This window comes from Peromyscus maniculatus, chromosome 22, assembly GCF_049852395.1.
Source record: "Peromyscus maniculatus bairdii isolate BWxNUB_F1_BW_parent chromosome 22, HU_Pman_BW_mat_3.1, whole genome shotgun sequence".
Classification (NCBI taxonomy): Eukaryota; Metazoa; Chordata; class Mammalia; order Rodentia; family Cricetidae; genus Peromyscus; species Peromyscus maniculatus.
In genome coordinates this window covers 28,695,979-28,710,010 of record NC_134873.1, presented here as the reverse complement: position 1 = coordinate 28,710,010, position 14,032 = coordinate 28,695,979, and the positions used below count along the sequence as shown (strand labels likewise).

The window sequence follows — 14,032 nt, the reverse complement described above, 5'->3', positions numbered from 1 at the left end:
CTTCTACACGGCAGAGGGGAAACCAGCATAATTAACGTATCTGTTTAGAGTTGGGTGTGTCACTTGCGGGCTCTCAATCCTCCTAGACATTGATACTGTGAGGAACCTTAATAATAAAGATAACTCATTAAATTGCTTGGCCTGATCCGAAACACAAGCTCTACCATTTGTAGGCAGGACTTTGGCCTTGGCCATCTTTTTTACTTGAAAGTGTTCGGAGCCATATAGCTTAGTTTCAGACCAGTATATGAGTATTTACCCAATGGGTCTCCAGATGAGGCAACAGCCCACAGGGACAGTTTTACTCAGCAAGAACCAGTGGACTTTGGACAGTGCAGAATACTGCTGGGACCACACGGTCTGCACACTCTCTTTGATGATTCTCTTGGCAGATTTAGGGTCATTTTGTCAATCTTGCATGGGACAGATGTGATCATTCCTGGAAACCCCATTTTTTTCCTCAAATACCTTCTCCTACAATTCTTTGGGAGCTGATTCTTCTCAGGTTTGGAGAATGCCAGCTGTCACTTCAGACCCCGGGAGATGTTCTGATTCAGTGCTGACAGAATCAGAGGCAGATCACCCCTATTTCTCTAAATGTGTTTTGAGTGAGATTGTTGTTCTTGAAGATGTGTACCTATGTCAATCACCTTTTAGTTATGTAAAGACAGGATGTACTTGGCTCAATGTTTGGTCAAGCTAACAAAATGGTAAGTGTTGTTTTGGTTTAAAGATGTTTTGATGTAAAAGTTGGGAGAAAACATATTTGAGATTTTATATATATGTGTATATGTATATATATATATATATATATATATATATATATTTGCTGGAGGTTAATGTTGGAGGATGGGGAAAACTTGTTTGTTAGTATTGTTTTTGGTGTATTAAGATGGCTAGAGCTACTTGGAGCCAGCCACTTGTGTGAAACTCATCTAGTGGTCAGACAATTCATTTCTTCACACCAATGCCCCTTCCCTGTCTCAAGACCTCAACCCAGGCTGCAGCTAGACCATGGCAATGAAGCCCATGTCCTATCCATTACCACTAACACTATAACTGTTGGCACCTGAGAAAATTAGTCTGAAAAATGTTAATAACATGCTATATTAATCAGAGTTCTCTAGAACAGAGCTCATAGAGTGAATACATATTAGAGTGTGTGTGTGTGTGTGTGTGTGTGTGTGTGTGTGTGTGTGTGTGTGTGTGTGTGTCTATATAATTGACTTCTGCCATGCAGCTGTGTTCATACTAGAGTGACTGAAAACCTGGTCACTACTTAACCTGGGTATCTGGATATCTCAAGACTGACAATATTACATACTATGGTGCTGAAGGTTTAGAGGATCCCTAAACACCTACTAGTCTTCAGTTCATTTGGAAAACTGAAGGAGGTAGACTTTGATGCTAATGGAGGGTTTCTGCAGCAGCAGCAATAGTGACAGCAACAAAGTGGATTATCTCATGAACAAGACATGAAGACAAGCACGGCAAAACCAAATGCTTTTCCCTCAGTCCTCTTTATTATTTTTTTGGAGGTATAGAAATGTACTGTTTTATTACAAAGTCTCACAAAATGAAAATATCTCAAAAAGGAAGCTGGGCTAACACCTCCCACCTCCACCCACAGAGTTGAGGGAAGACAGGGCAATGGGAGTTTTTCTGCTTGCCTGAGTCCACTGGGAAGGTATACCAATCTAAAACTGGCTGATATTACCTAAGGGGCCCCAGAAGAGCCAGTCACCCTTCTAGAAAGCTTCATAAGGACATCTTAACAGAGATCCTAAAGTAGGCAGTTGGCAGTTCAGGATTTTGTCTTCTGGTTGTTTTCTTTCCACTCAGACCCTACGTGGTTCAAAACTAAGACCTGGGCAGGATGGACAAGGTGTCTCTGGGAAGAATTCCCCCAGCACCACTGCCCTGGGCTCTGGTCCCTGGGTACATTATATTTAATATATTTTATATCAATACACAGAGGAATAGAAAATATAAAATCTGAGAGACTGGGGAGAAGTGAGGAACTTGGAGAGGCCACAGTGGAAGATCTTGCTCAGGCTAACTTGACCTTTTCTTTGAGCCCTTTGGCTTCCGGCTTCTCCTCCTTGGTTTTCTCCTCTTCTGTGACTCCTTTTTTTCTCTTCTTGATCTTTTTCTTTTTCACTCTCTGTTTTGACTCTTTTGGCTTTTTTGAAATTGGAAGAGTTCCTGCGACCATCATTTCCTTCCTCATCTGAATCGGAGAATTCTTCCTCACAGGCAATTCGTTTCTCAGAGGAGCTGATGGAAATGCGTTTGTCAGGGTCTTCTTTGTCGTCATCACCACTCTCCTCTGGAATGGCATCCTCAGGTATTGCTTGCATTTGAGACACCAGGCGCATTGGGCAGCATTCTCAAATTCTCAAAGAGCTGCTATTTGATCTTTTCCAGATATTCAATAGTGTTCTGGTTAGTCATATTAGAAGGGCTGATGTCAAGTTTGAAATCCAGTCCAAAGTATTCAAAGTAGTCATTGTATGGTAGCTTATTAGGGATCTCTGTATCCAGGGCCATGGATATTTTGTAAGTCAAACACCAAGTAACATTACGGATGGTATATCCACCTCTTCCCAGCATTAGCATGGGCAAGTTGAAACTCTTAGCCAACTCCACACACTTGCCATGCCCTTTGATGGTCAGATTGAAGCAACCTAACCAATCTCCAGATAGGGAATCCGAGCCACACTGTGAGACCATTGTACTAGGCTGGAACATCTCCATTACTTTGGACATGACTGGCTTGAAAATGGTTTCATAGGACTCGTCATCAATCCCATCTCAGAGGGGGTAGTTAACAGCATAGTACTTGCCTTTGCCAGCCCCAATATTCCGGAGGTCCCCAGTTCCTGGAAGTACTCTGTATTTATGAAAGGACACAGTCATGACCCGGTCTGTGGTATAGAAGGCCTCTTCCACACCATCACCATGGTGAATATCAATGTCAATATACAGCACCCTCTGGTGATACTTTAGCAATTTCAGAATGGCCAGGACAATATCATTGATGTAACAGAAACCAGATGCTTCAGACTTCTTTGCATGATGCAGACCGCCAGCCCAGTTCACAGCGATGTCCATCTGCTGCTCATTCAGTTTCACAGCACTTGCCACACAGAGCCACCAGTAAACAGCTGACAGAACTCACCAACATCGAATCTCTGCATCTGCTTGCTATACTCAGACATGGGCAAATGGAATGCAAGAACTTAATGAAGTCATCACTGTGGTACTTGGTCATCCCCTCGGCATTAGCTTTATGAGGGCCATAGATTTCCATTTTTTGGTAGAGACCATAGATGGGCAGCAAATTGTGAGTCATGCGGATTCAGCAAGGCTTCATTGAATAATGTCCATATTAGTAGTTTCTAACATCACCATGGTAGTAATAACAGACTTTTCTCTTGGTACCCTGAGTCTGCGGCATCTCTCTCACCACCTGGCCCCCCTCAGTCCTCATTGTATGTGGGCCAGGAACAAAGCACTGCACATATTCCTGGTACGGCTTCCCATTGCAGTTAATATAAATAATAAAATCCCACCCAGGCATGTCCAGACGGTTATTCTAATCTAAGGCAGTCATCACAGGTTTATCCTCAAGGCTGTCTCATGGGGAATTCTAGAGCCTGTCAAGTTTACAACCAATATGAACCACCCCAAATGTCTAAGTTAAGATTTCACATCTGCAACACTCTGGACAGCAGGCCCTGCACCTTGCCAGGGCAACACAATAGAGCCAACCCTGTTAGCGCAGGTGTGGGTGAGCATCGCTGAAATTGAGATCATGGGAGAGCTGCCCCCATTGTCCATCTGTCTTGTGGCAGCATGGGTGGGGGAGAGCTGCTCTCCTCCCACCCATTAACATCTGGGGCAGGTAGGAGAGCTGGCCATAAGAGTGGGAGAGCCGATCCTATTCGGGCAGGTGTGGGTGAGCCAGCCTGGAAGTTGTAAGAATGGGAGAGTTGTTTCCATCTTCTTTTCATCTGGCAGACCAACCCTACAGCTGCCCAGGTGCAGACGCAAGGTTACGATGTGGCCCTTCCATCTTTGATCTGCTGGAGCCCTTGAAAGGACCTGACCTGCAGACCCAAAGCTGCAGGATTTCCACAACACAGGACAACAACAAAATGTCCAGGGGGAATCCTAGTGATAGCCCACCATCAATAGTGTAGTAGAAACCAGAGGCCTTGCACCAGACCAAAGACTCTTTGTAATGAACATTTGCAAGTAAAGATATATGGACAAAAGAGTCTACGGCATGACTTACTGTGTCACACTGCAGCTTCCGTGACGAGATATTTGTTAAGTTTTTCCCTTTTTTTTTTTTTACTTTATTTTTTTTCCTTTTTTTTCTCTTAAATTTTGTTTTATTTGGGAAGTGTGCAGGGGCAGAGGGCAGATGAGAAGAGACAGGGAAAGGAATGGGATTAAGACACATGATGTAAAAGACACATAGAATAAATAAATAAATAGATAAATAAGCACATTTAAAAAAACATTTCACAGATGACGAAAGTCGCTGCTCACAGTCAAACACTCTGGATGCCAGCCATGCTTTCTGAGCATCTTTACCTTTCCAGGTAGGAGAGCAATAACACTGTATTGCTCTCTGTACAGTGGCCGTGTCTAGCTCCAAGACACTGCCCTTCCTCCTGTCAGCATCAGAATAGAGTGAGGCCATTTTGAGAAAACTCTGAATGAAGCCCATTAGCCAGAAGCAGAGAATCTCAGGGGTATGTCTTAGAACTTTCTTCTGGGGACCTTTTCCATGTAATTATGACTTTGTTGCTCTTATCAAAGTATTGTCAGCAAGCATTTAGGAGAGTTAGAATCCTGCTGAAATGGCCTGTGAGCCAGTGAGTATTTTTCTGCTCACTCAGAAGCAGAAAATCAGACAGCCCTGGCTCTCACAGGATGTTAGGTAGCCAGGCACAGGTCAGTCAGGACCTCACCTGTCTGTCCTCTGACTTGGGAGGCTTGACATGATCAGCAGGAAGTAAAGATTTCCATAAGTCTTCAAGTCCTTCCTTTCTTGCCTTAGACAACATGTAATCCTATTATTCTTAGGTATAAAGGTAAAATGGAAAGAAATGAAACCCTCCCTTAAGTGTAAACCATTCTTCCAAAGGTAGCATAAAAGAACTGGAAAACTGTCAGTCAAAAATAAATAAATAGAGGATGGGAAAATGGCTTAGTTCATAAAGTGTCTGTTGGGCAAACTTGAGGAACCTAAGTTCAAATCCTCTAGAAACTACATAAAAACCAGGCACATATCTATAATGCTAGTGCTGGAGAGTGAAGAGAAGTGTATCCTCGGAATTTGCTGGACGATCAGTCCAGCAAAACAGTGAATGCCAGAGTCAGAGAAAAACCCTGTCTCAAAAATTAAAGAGTAATAGAAAGAGACATAAAGAAAACTCAGTGTTGACCTCTGGCCTCCAGTGTGCACTTATGAACACACAAATGCATGCACACAAGTACTCACAAAGATGCGCGCGCGCGCGCACACACGCGCACACACACACACACACACACACACACACACACACACACACACTATACACGTCTAACATGCACTCACTCGTAAAGAATAAATTTCAGCATGAGTACATCAATTACAATGCTCCTTCTAGAACAGACAGCTAACCAGGTACATGTCTGGGGCAACATTCTCCATCACATAGAAAAGATCTACCAAGTACACAAGAATGAATTGTGGGCCTCTATGGTGAAGAAGTAAGGGCCAGAACAACTCAAGATTCTCCATAAAGAAGTACCATCTTCAACTATTGTGTGTGTTGTCCATATTCTCATGCTTTGCAAACACATGGGGCTTATGAAGGGTAAAACTGAGGAATGGGGCCACACCTAGGATCAACTCTGTGTCAACCATCTACATACAGTGACTAGAAACAAAATGTGTCTCTTTTGGCCCAAAGGCATAGACAAAGGAAAGGATGACTTTTGGGGCCAGGTTCTCCAAGATTTCTCTAGTTCTAATACTCCTTATTCATACTCCCAAATCCAGATGTTTATGATATTACTGTCAGTCGGCATACAGTATTAAATTATCTGATTTGATGACATATGAAATAAAATAGTAGCAAGATGACTCAATCTTAATTTAATTCATTGAGAACCATAAGCTATTACCTGGACATGACAGATAAAAAGCGCCCATGAACTCTGAATAATACGGCTGTATGAGAAAGGTAAATATAATGAGCATACCAGTTGACATGCCAGTGTGGATGGGAGAAATTTTAATGGCTGTTAGAGAGGATCAGTCTCCCCTAGGAACCATCCCATCCTGGACACCTTTGCCTATGAGCAACTGAATGGACTCAATAAGATTGTATATACATGAGTATAACAATAGTAATTAAAGAGGCCATGGATTTGAGAGGGAGAAGAGACAGTGAATGAGTTTCAGGGTATAGTAATGTAGATCCATTGCCCATGCCTAAAGTGCTCCAAAAAAAAATAAATAAAATTTAAAAGTAACAAAGAAACATTTAAGTCATCTTCTAAGTTTTTTGAGTGGGGGCAGCATCTCATGTAAACCACACTGTCAATCAGTTAGCTACTGAGTCAAGGATGCCCTTAAACTCCTCATCCTTCTGCCTCTGCCTCCCCAGTTCTGGGAGTATAGGCATATCTCTAACAACTTATAAATCAAGCCACAAAACATTTCTGATTTTGAAAGAGAAAAGGGGAAATGATTGCTAGCATTTTCATAGTTTACAGTTTACAAAGTCCACATATTCAATGTCATTAAATCTTAGTAAATCTTCCAGGCAGACAGTAATGTCACTAAGAGCATTAAGATCCAGAAAGGATAAAGGCATGTGCCCCAAGGACAGACTTAATCCATAGCAAATCATGGACTAAAGGCCTTATCTTGATTGAAATCTCATGTTCTTTACAGTCCTACACCTTTCCAAAAGAGTTTACAGTCATGTATATATAAGTTAGAAGAAAAGGAACTAGGCATCAGTACAATCCAGGCTTTACCTTACTAAAAATTAAAATTCTATCCAAAAGCATTCCCACGGAATATATTCATTTGCAGCATGAAAGAATTTCTGAATGCACTTCCAGGTTAGTTATTCAATTCCAGGACCCTGAATTTACATAGCTTTTCATTTCCACCAGCAGATATAAGGAGGAGAGAAAACATGCAATCCCACCAGAGTTTTCTATGAAGGAGTGGATCCTTTTTAAATAAGTAGAGGTTCGGTTCATTCTTATTCACAGGTTTGTCTCAGTTCTAAACCATTAAAACATGTTTTCCTGCACAAAGCTAAAACTGTTTCTAATATACCTTTCAAATACTGCCACCCAACATGCCAACCTTTCAAGTTCCACTGTTGTTTGAGTGAAACAAAATTACTATTTTCTGACAAATAAAAAAAGCACTAAAATGCCATGCTTCCCCTGCTCTCTCTCATTCCCTCCTTTATGGAAAGAGAATTAGCCCTGGGAAGAGGTTTCAACCATGGGTATCCTGTTCTGTGGAAGAGAACTTCTAATGGATGTGGATGTGCTTCTAGTGCAGATACGAGATGAGATCTTTGAATGACAGGGCTGAGGGCCCTCTGGATGACCACACTTGACCTGGCAAGGCAGAGGTCACCACAAGAGGAGCAGCAGAATTAAGGTGGTGCTCTGTGAAGACAGACATCAGTTGTCAGGTCTTTCTGTCTGTGACCCTCACATCTGACCTCATCTTCAGGGCCAAGAAGAGACACTGGGGACAGCCTTTCCTGGAGGAAAAGGCTTTGCCCTTCCTCAACACAATGGCTAGTGCCAAAGGAGAAGAATACATTCTAGGTGCTTGGCATGGGCCAGAGGAAGATGGGCCAGTTAGACAGGAAATGTCAGACTAAGACACTATGCCTTGGGTAAGCAACCAATGCAAATTCTTCTCTCTTGTCCTTATGGAAAACCTGGTCCTCAATCACAGTGATGACTGAGAATATCAAGACAATAAGCTTATTATCATCATCATCATCATCATCATCATCATCATCATTCTTATTACTACTACTACTACTACTTCTACTACAACTATTTAGAGAGAGTTTCCTGTATCCCAAGCTGCACTGGAAATCACTAAGTAGCTGAGGTTAACATTAGACTTCTGGTCTCCTTGCGCTACCTCCACAGTGCTGGGATTATGGGTATGAGCCACCATGTCCTGCTTACACAGCACTGCAACCCAAACCCAGAGCCTCACGCAAGTTACCCACAGAGCTATGTACCTAGCAACATTACACAAAAGGAACCTTTCTGAAGTCTTGCATATCTTAATGGAGATGGGATCACTTGGCACATCTTCCTTCATGAACTATTGTGAATGTGACCTTGAAAAATGGAGGGCAAAGGTCAGGGAAAAGAGAGCTTAGGGGAGCAGGAGGTCCCAGCTGGATCAGGGGCAGAGTGGGAGAACAAGGAAAGAGATACCATGATAAATGAAGACCCCATGGGAAAAGGAAGAAGCAGAGTGCTAGAGAGGTTCCCAGAAATCCACAGATACCTCCACAATAGACTACTGGATAGGTCAAGAGAAAGCCCCAGCTGACATACTCTGGTGATCGGATGGCTGAACACCCTAACTGTCATGATAGAACTCTCATCCAATGACTGATGGAAGCAGATGCAGAGATCCATGGCCAAGTCCCAGGTGGAGCTCCATGAGTCCAATCGGCGAGAGAGAGGAGGGATTATATGAGTAAGAGCTATTGAGACCATGATTGGAAAAAGCACAGGGACAAATAGCCAAACTAGTGGAAACACATGAACTATGAACCAATAGCTGAGGGGCCTCCATGGAACTGGATCAGGCCCTCTGGATAAGTGAGACAGTTGATTAGCTTGAATTATTTAGGAGGCCCCCAGGCAGTGGGACTAGGACTTAATGCATAAGCTGGCTTTTTGGAACCTAGGGCCTATGCTGAGACATTTTGCTTAGTCTTAGTCTAGGGAGGAGGGGACTGGAACTGCCACAACTGAATCTACCAGGCTGAGCAGAATCCCCAGGGGAGACCTTGCCTTTGAGGAGGCGGGAATAGGGGGTAGATGGGTGGGGGAGGCTGGGGTGGGGAGGAGGGAGGACAGGGGAATCCGTGGCTGATATGTAAAATTAAATTAATTATCAAATAAAATAATTTTTAAAAATGTCCAGAAAGGGGCAGGTGGCTCGGACCATAATGCCTACCAAGCACACTTATGAGGATTAGCATGTAAAACTAGGCATTGTTGGAAAGAAACTCATGAACCTAGGAATCTCTGTTCATTTGCCCAAAGCTGGGGTAGACTTCCAGCTGCTGAGCTACAGACTTTGCCAAAATCAATTCAGATCACATGTCCCTTTCATAAAAGTGCCCCTTGAATGTAGCTGGTGCTGAGCCCCCATAAAATGTTGTTTAAGACTTTGACAGGCTGTAGATAGTTTTTTTTTGGAAGATTAGTCTGGTCTCTGTCCCTTCGTAAAAACAAACAAAACAAAACAAAAAAAATGAACAAACAAAAATAACAAATAAATAAAAACAGGCATTGTTTTGCATCAATATCTCATCTCATGGAACACTTTAGAGTATCTTTCCTAAAATGATCAGGAAGAATTATTTTATAAAGAAGACATTGGTTATTTCTTGATGTTCTTAAATTTATTTATTTATTTTTTTACTATTTTGCCCATGTAGGGTGTGGGATATGTGTGTGTGTGTGTTCTCCTTTAGTTTTCTGTTGCTATGATAAAATGCTGACCAAAACAAATTTGCAGAGGGAAGGGTTTGATTTGGCTTACTTACATTTCCTCATCACTGTCTATCACTGGTGGAAGACAGGGAGGAACTGGAGGCAGGGACTGAAGCAGAGACAATGGAGGAATACACTGATCTGTGGGGCTCAAATTGCTTGTTTTGTACATCTCAGGACCATGTGCCCAGGGGGTAGCACTACTCACAGTGGGCTAGCCCTTCCCACATCATCATCAATCTATAAAATGCCCCCACATATTTACTTACAGGTCATCTGGTGAAGATTTGTCTCAATTCAAATTCCCTCTCCACAGATGAATCTTGCTTGTGTCAAAATGACCAAAAAAAATAAAAGAAAGAAAGAAAAGAAAAAATAACCAGTATATCATATCACATAGGTATGCATGAATTTGCATATATGCAAATTCATATATATGCACTTATTATTAGAGACTGGTTTTTGGAAAATGTATATGAATAGTGTAGTTACATAGATATCTACTTCTATGGAGAAAAGAGCTTAAAACAGCGGTAACATCAATGTCTAGGACCCAGCAAAGTTCTGTCATTTCTTTTTCCATCCTTTCTATAACTGTCTCCTACCCATCATTTGAGATTTAGTCAGGGGAGTTAATTCTGCAATGATGCTGCTTGAAACAAGTGAGGAAAAGTAAAAGATGTTTCAGAAACAAATCAACCCAGCCATTAGCTGCAGACAGGGATCAAAGCAGAATGAGCCAGTCAGGGCCATGGTCAGATATACACAGTACCCTCTCTTCTGCAGGGCAAAATGTAAAATGAGCAAGGCTGTTTAATGCTGGCAGGAGCAAGCCCAAATTACTTTACAAACATAATGAAGAAGGGAAATCCATAGACTCTCATTTCCTCTCCCTGGTTATGGTCAACACTTATCTGCCAATCAATTCCCACAATTGATTATCTAATAGAATGCAGCATCTACAGCCGCAGGGAACAGTGAGTTCACCATTACTAGAAATAACTGCCTGGAGGAAGAAAAAGGAATTGGCAAGGAGAAAGGAACACGGGGACATCCTTCCATGGAGAGAGTCATTAGGAAGATATATACCCCCCACCCATTTTGCTGAAGAAATGCTTTCTTAGATTGTCATGAACTTTAGACTGTTCTCTTTGCAACTACGTTAAGAACATTTTCCAAGAAATGCAAAAATAGGTCTACTTATCATTATTCAGGTAATAATCCATTCTTTTGAATATTCTAATTTTACCTTTGCATTGTCTCTGACTAGAAAAAAACACACAATTATTTGGCCATAAACAATTAAAATCAAGTACCTATTTACTAGAATATTCCTATAATTTTTAATTGAATTAGTAGCTTCCATTAAAGTCATCACAGTTGTTAACTACAAGAGCTTAGAAAGAGTCTCCCAACTCCTTAAATATTCTCCTGTGCATTATGTTGTTAACTTGATGAAGAAATTAAGTTCTTCCTAAGTGTACTTAGGAATCCACTTCCTAAGTAAAATCCACATGGGTTTTGACTAAGTGGAGTGTAGACGGCTTGGCAGTGTTTATAATGACTGCTGAGTGTTCAGAGACTTCAAATGGGAACATCTTCACGTTCACGAGCTTTGTAAATGACCAGTGTCTGTCAAGTACAAAGAAAACTGAAAGTGAAGAAATCTAAGGTAACAGCAAAGTACTAAAAATAGTATAAGTAACAAAGTTTCAGTGGGCAGAGACACGTTAGTTTGTTTTCTGTTGCTATCATGAAATAACTGATTTATGAAGAGAAAAGGATTATTTGGACTCAAAATTTCTCAGAGGATTCAGCCCAAGACAGAGAAGACCCATTGCCTTGGGATTCTAACATTCTTGCTGGTTGGAGACGAAGAAAGACACATACATCATCTACCATGGGACAAAAGAAGAGGCCAATGGCATACATTCCCTCAAAAGAGCACACACCCTGTGACAGTTACTATTGACTGTCGACTTTACAGTATCCATCTAGAATCACCTAGAAGACAAACATCTGGGTAATCCTGTGAGGAGCTATCTAGATTGGGTTAGACTCTGGGCATGTGTGTGAGGGATTGTCTAGATTGAGTTAGAGTCTGGGTGTGTGTCTAATCAACTGTCTAGATTGGGTTAGAGTCTGGGTAGGTGTGTAAGGGATTGTCTGTATTGGGTTAGAGACTGGGCATATATGTGAGGGACTGTCTAGATAAGGTTAGAGTCTAGATGTGTATGTAAGCGATTATTCATATTAAGTTAGTTGAGGTAGGAAAACTATGTTTTATTTGTTCTATAGTATGAACTATAGAACAAATAAAAAGGGAGAATGGAGCTGAGCGCTAGCATGTATCATTATCTGCTTCCTAACCATGGTTCAATGTGGCCAACTGCCTTTCGAACCTATGCCAGGGCTTCCCAAACATGATGAACCATGCCCTCAAACTGGGAGGCCAAATAAACCCTTTCTCCATATGTTACTTTTGACGAGTATTTGGTCACAGAATAAATAACTAAGATATTCTCAATGGCCTACAGTGCTCCAGAAGTCCTCATTTCCTGAACATTCCACCATCTTCCCATGGCACCAACCTGAGCACCAAGCCCATTACCCATGGACCCTCATAACCCAATTTCCATTGCAAGATAAGTGGCCATTGCAAAATTACAATGTTGGCATTTAAACTGGGCATTTATCTAAAACTTCCTGTTTTCTGCTAAAACGTTTAAAAGAACAGTACAGTCTAGCTCATCCAGTGGTTACTAGTGTTAAAAAATCATCATCATTCATGACTTTAGACAATATTCATTGAGTTCTTGGCTACTTCTGGACTTCTTTTCTACACTAAACACCTATGAATACCTGGAATACATAGATGCACTATCACTATAATGTTTGTGGAGCACACACTTTTCTTGGCTACATTCAACCCAGAGGTTACTGTCTCCCATTGAATGTCAAGAAGCTCTGAGAAAGCCACACTTGAGCTTCAGTCCTTTGCTAGATAAGGCTCATTCATGAGAAAAGAGGCAGCCTTTCCTCCAGCCATTCCCTGCATTTGCATGACCATGAAGAAGGATGACAGTTAACTAATCTGATCATTAAGTGTGTAGTTAAGGAAAATTCTAAGTATAATGCTTTATGAACGGAAAGTCTAAAATTTTGTAGTACACATTAAAATCAAGAGCACAGACCAAAGTTAACCTATAAATGGGTCTAGACATGTCATCAACACAAAGACCAAAGAGGACAGTAAAAAGGAAAACCCAAATGAAGAAAACTCATCAACTAGTTACAGATAAATGTTTCAGCAAATCCCTGATTTGGAGGGTTTGGTGGCAAAGCCCAGAGGTCCTCTCTTCTGTTACTAGAGAATTTTGTGTTTATGATGTTTATTATGCTGGATGGACTTCATTTCTCTGCATGTGTTCCATTTATGCTGCTGTCTAGATGACTGTAAAGGTTTTATTTAAAAGAACTATCCACATACTGTAGAAGTGGCCAAGTATAGTCATCCATTCTTCAATACTCAAAATGAGCTTACCAGGATACAAAGTAAGAGAAAAATGAACTCTATTATTTAGAATATATTTTTTTGTTTTCTTTTTTCTTTAATTAAAAAAAATTATGTATATGGGTGTTTGGCCTGTATGTATGGCCATGTACCATGTGCATACCTGGTACCCAGGGAGGCCAGAAGAAGTAGTTTGATCTCCTGGAACTGGAGTTACAAACAGTTGGGAGCCAACATGTGGGTGCTGGGAACTGATCCTGGGTCCTCTGCAAGGACAGCAAGTGCTCCTAACTGCTGAGTCATCTCTCAAGACCCCACTTCTTTTTTTTTTTTTTTTTTTTTTTTAACTGTTAGGAGCAAATCATTGCACATTGAAGAGAAATTTGGCTTGCTTTCCTGTGTGAGTGAGTGAGTGTGTGTGTGTGTGTGTGTGTGTGTGTGTGTGTGTGTGTGTGTGTAAGAGAGAGAGTGTGTGTGTGTGTGTGTGTGTGTGCGCGCGTGCGCGCGCGAGAGAGAGAGAGAGAGAGAGAGAGAGAGAGAGAGAGAGAGAGAGAGAGAGAGAGAGAGAGAGAGAGAGAGAGAACTGGTACTTTTACTTTTCTGTGACTATGACTCACAGATATGCATCATTTTGGAAGTAGACTCATCACACACACACACACACACACACACACACACACACACATTACCCTTGTGATAACTTTACTATGTTGAGAGGTTACC

General features: G+C 41.5%; 1 pseudogene; it reads right to left on the bottom strand.

The window, feature by feature from the left end:
- Positions 1–1,643: 1,643 nt before the first annotated feature.
- LOC102921930 (histone deacetylase 1 pseudogene) lies at positions 1,644–3,460 on the bottom strand (annotated as a pseudogene).
- Positions 3,461–14,032: the final 10,572 nt, after the last annotated feature.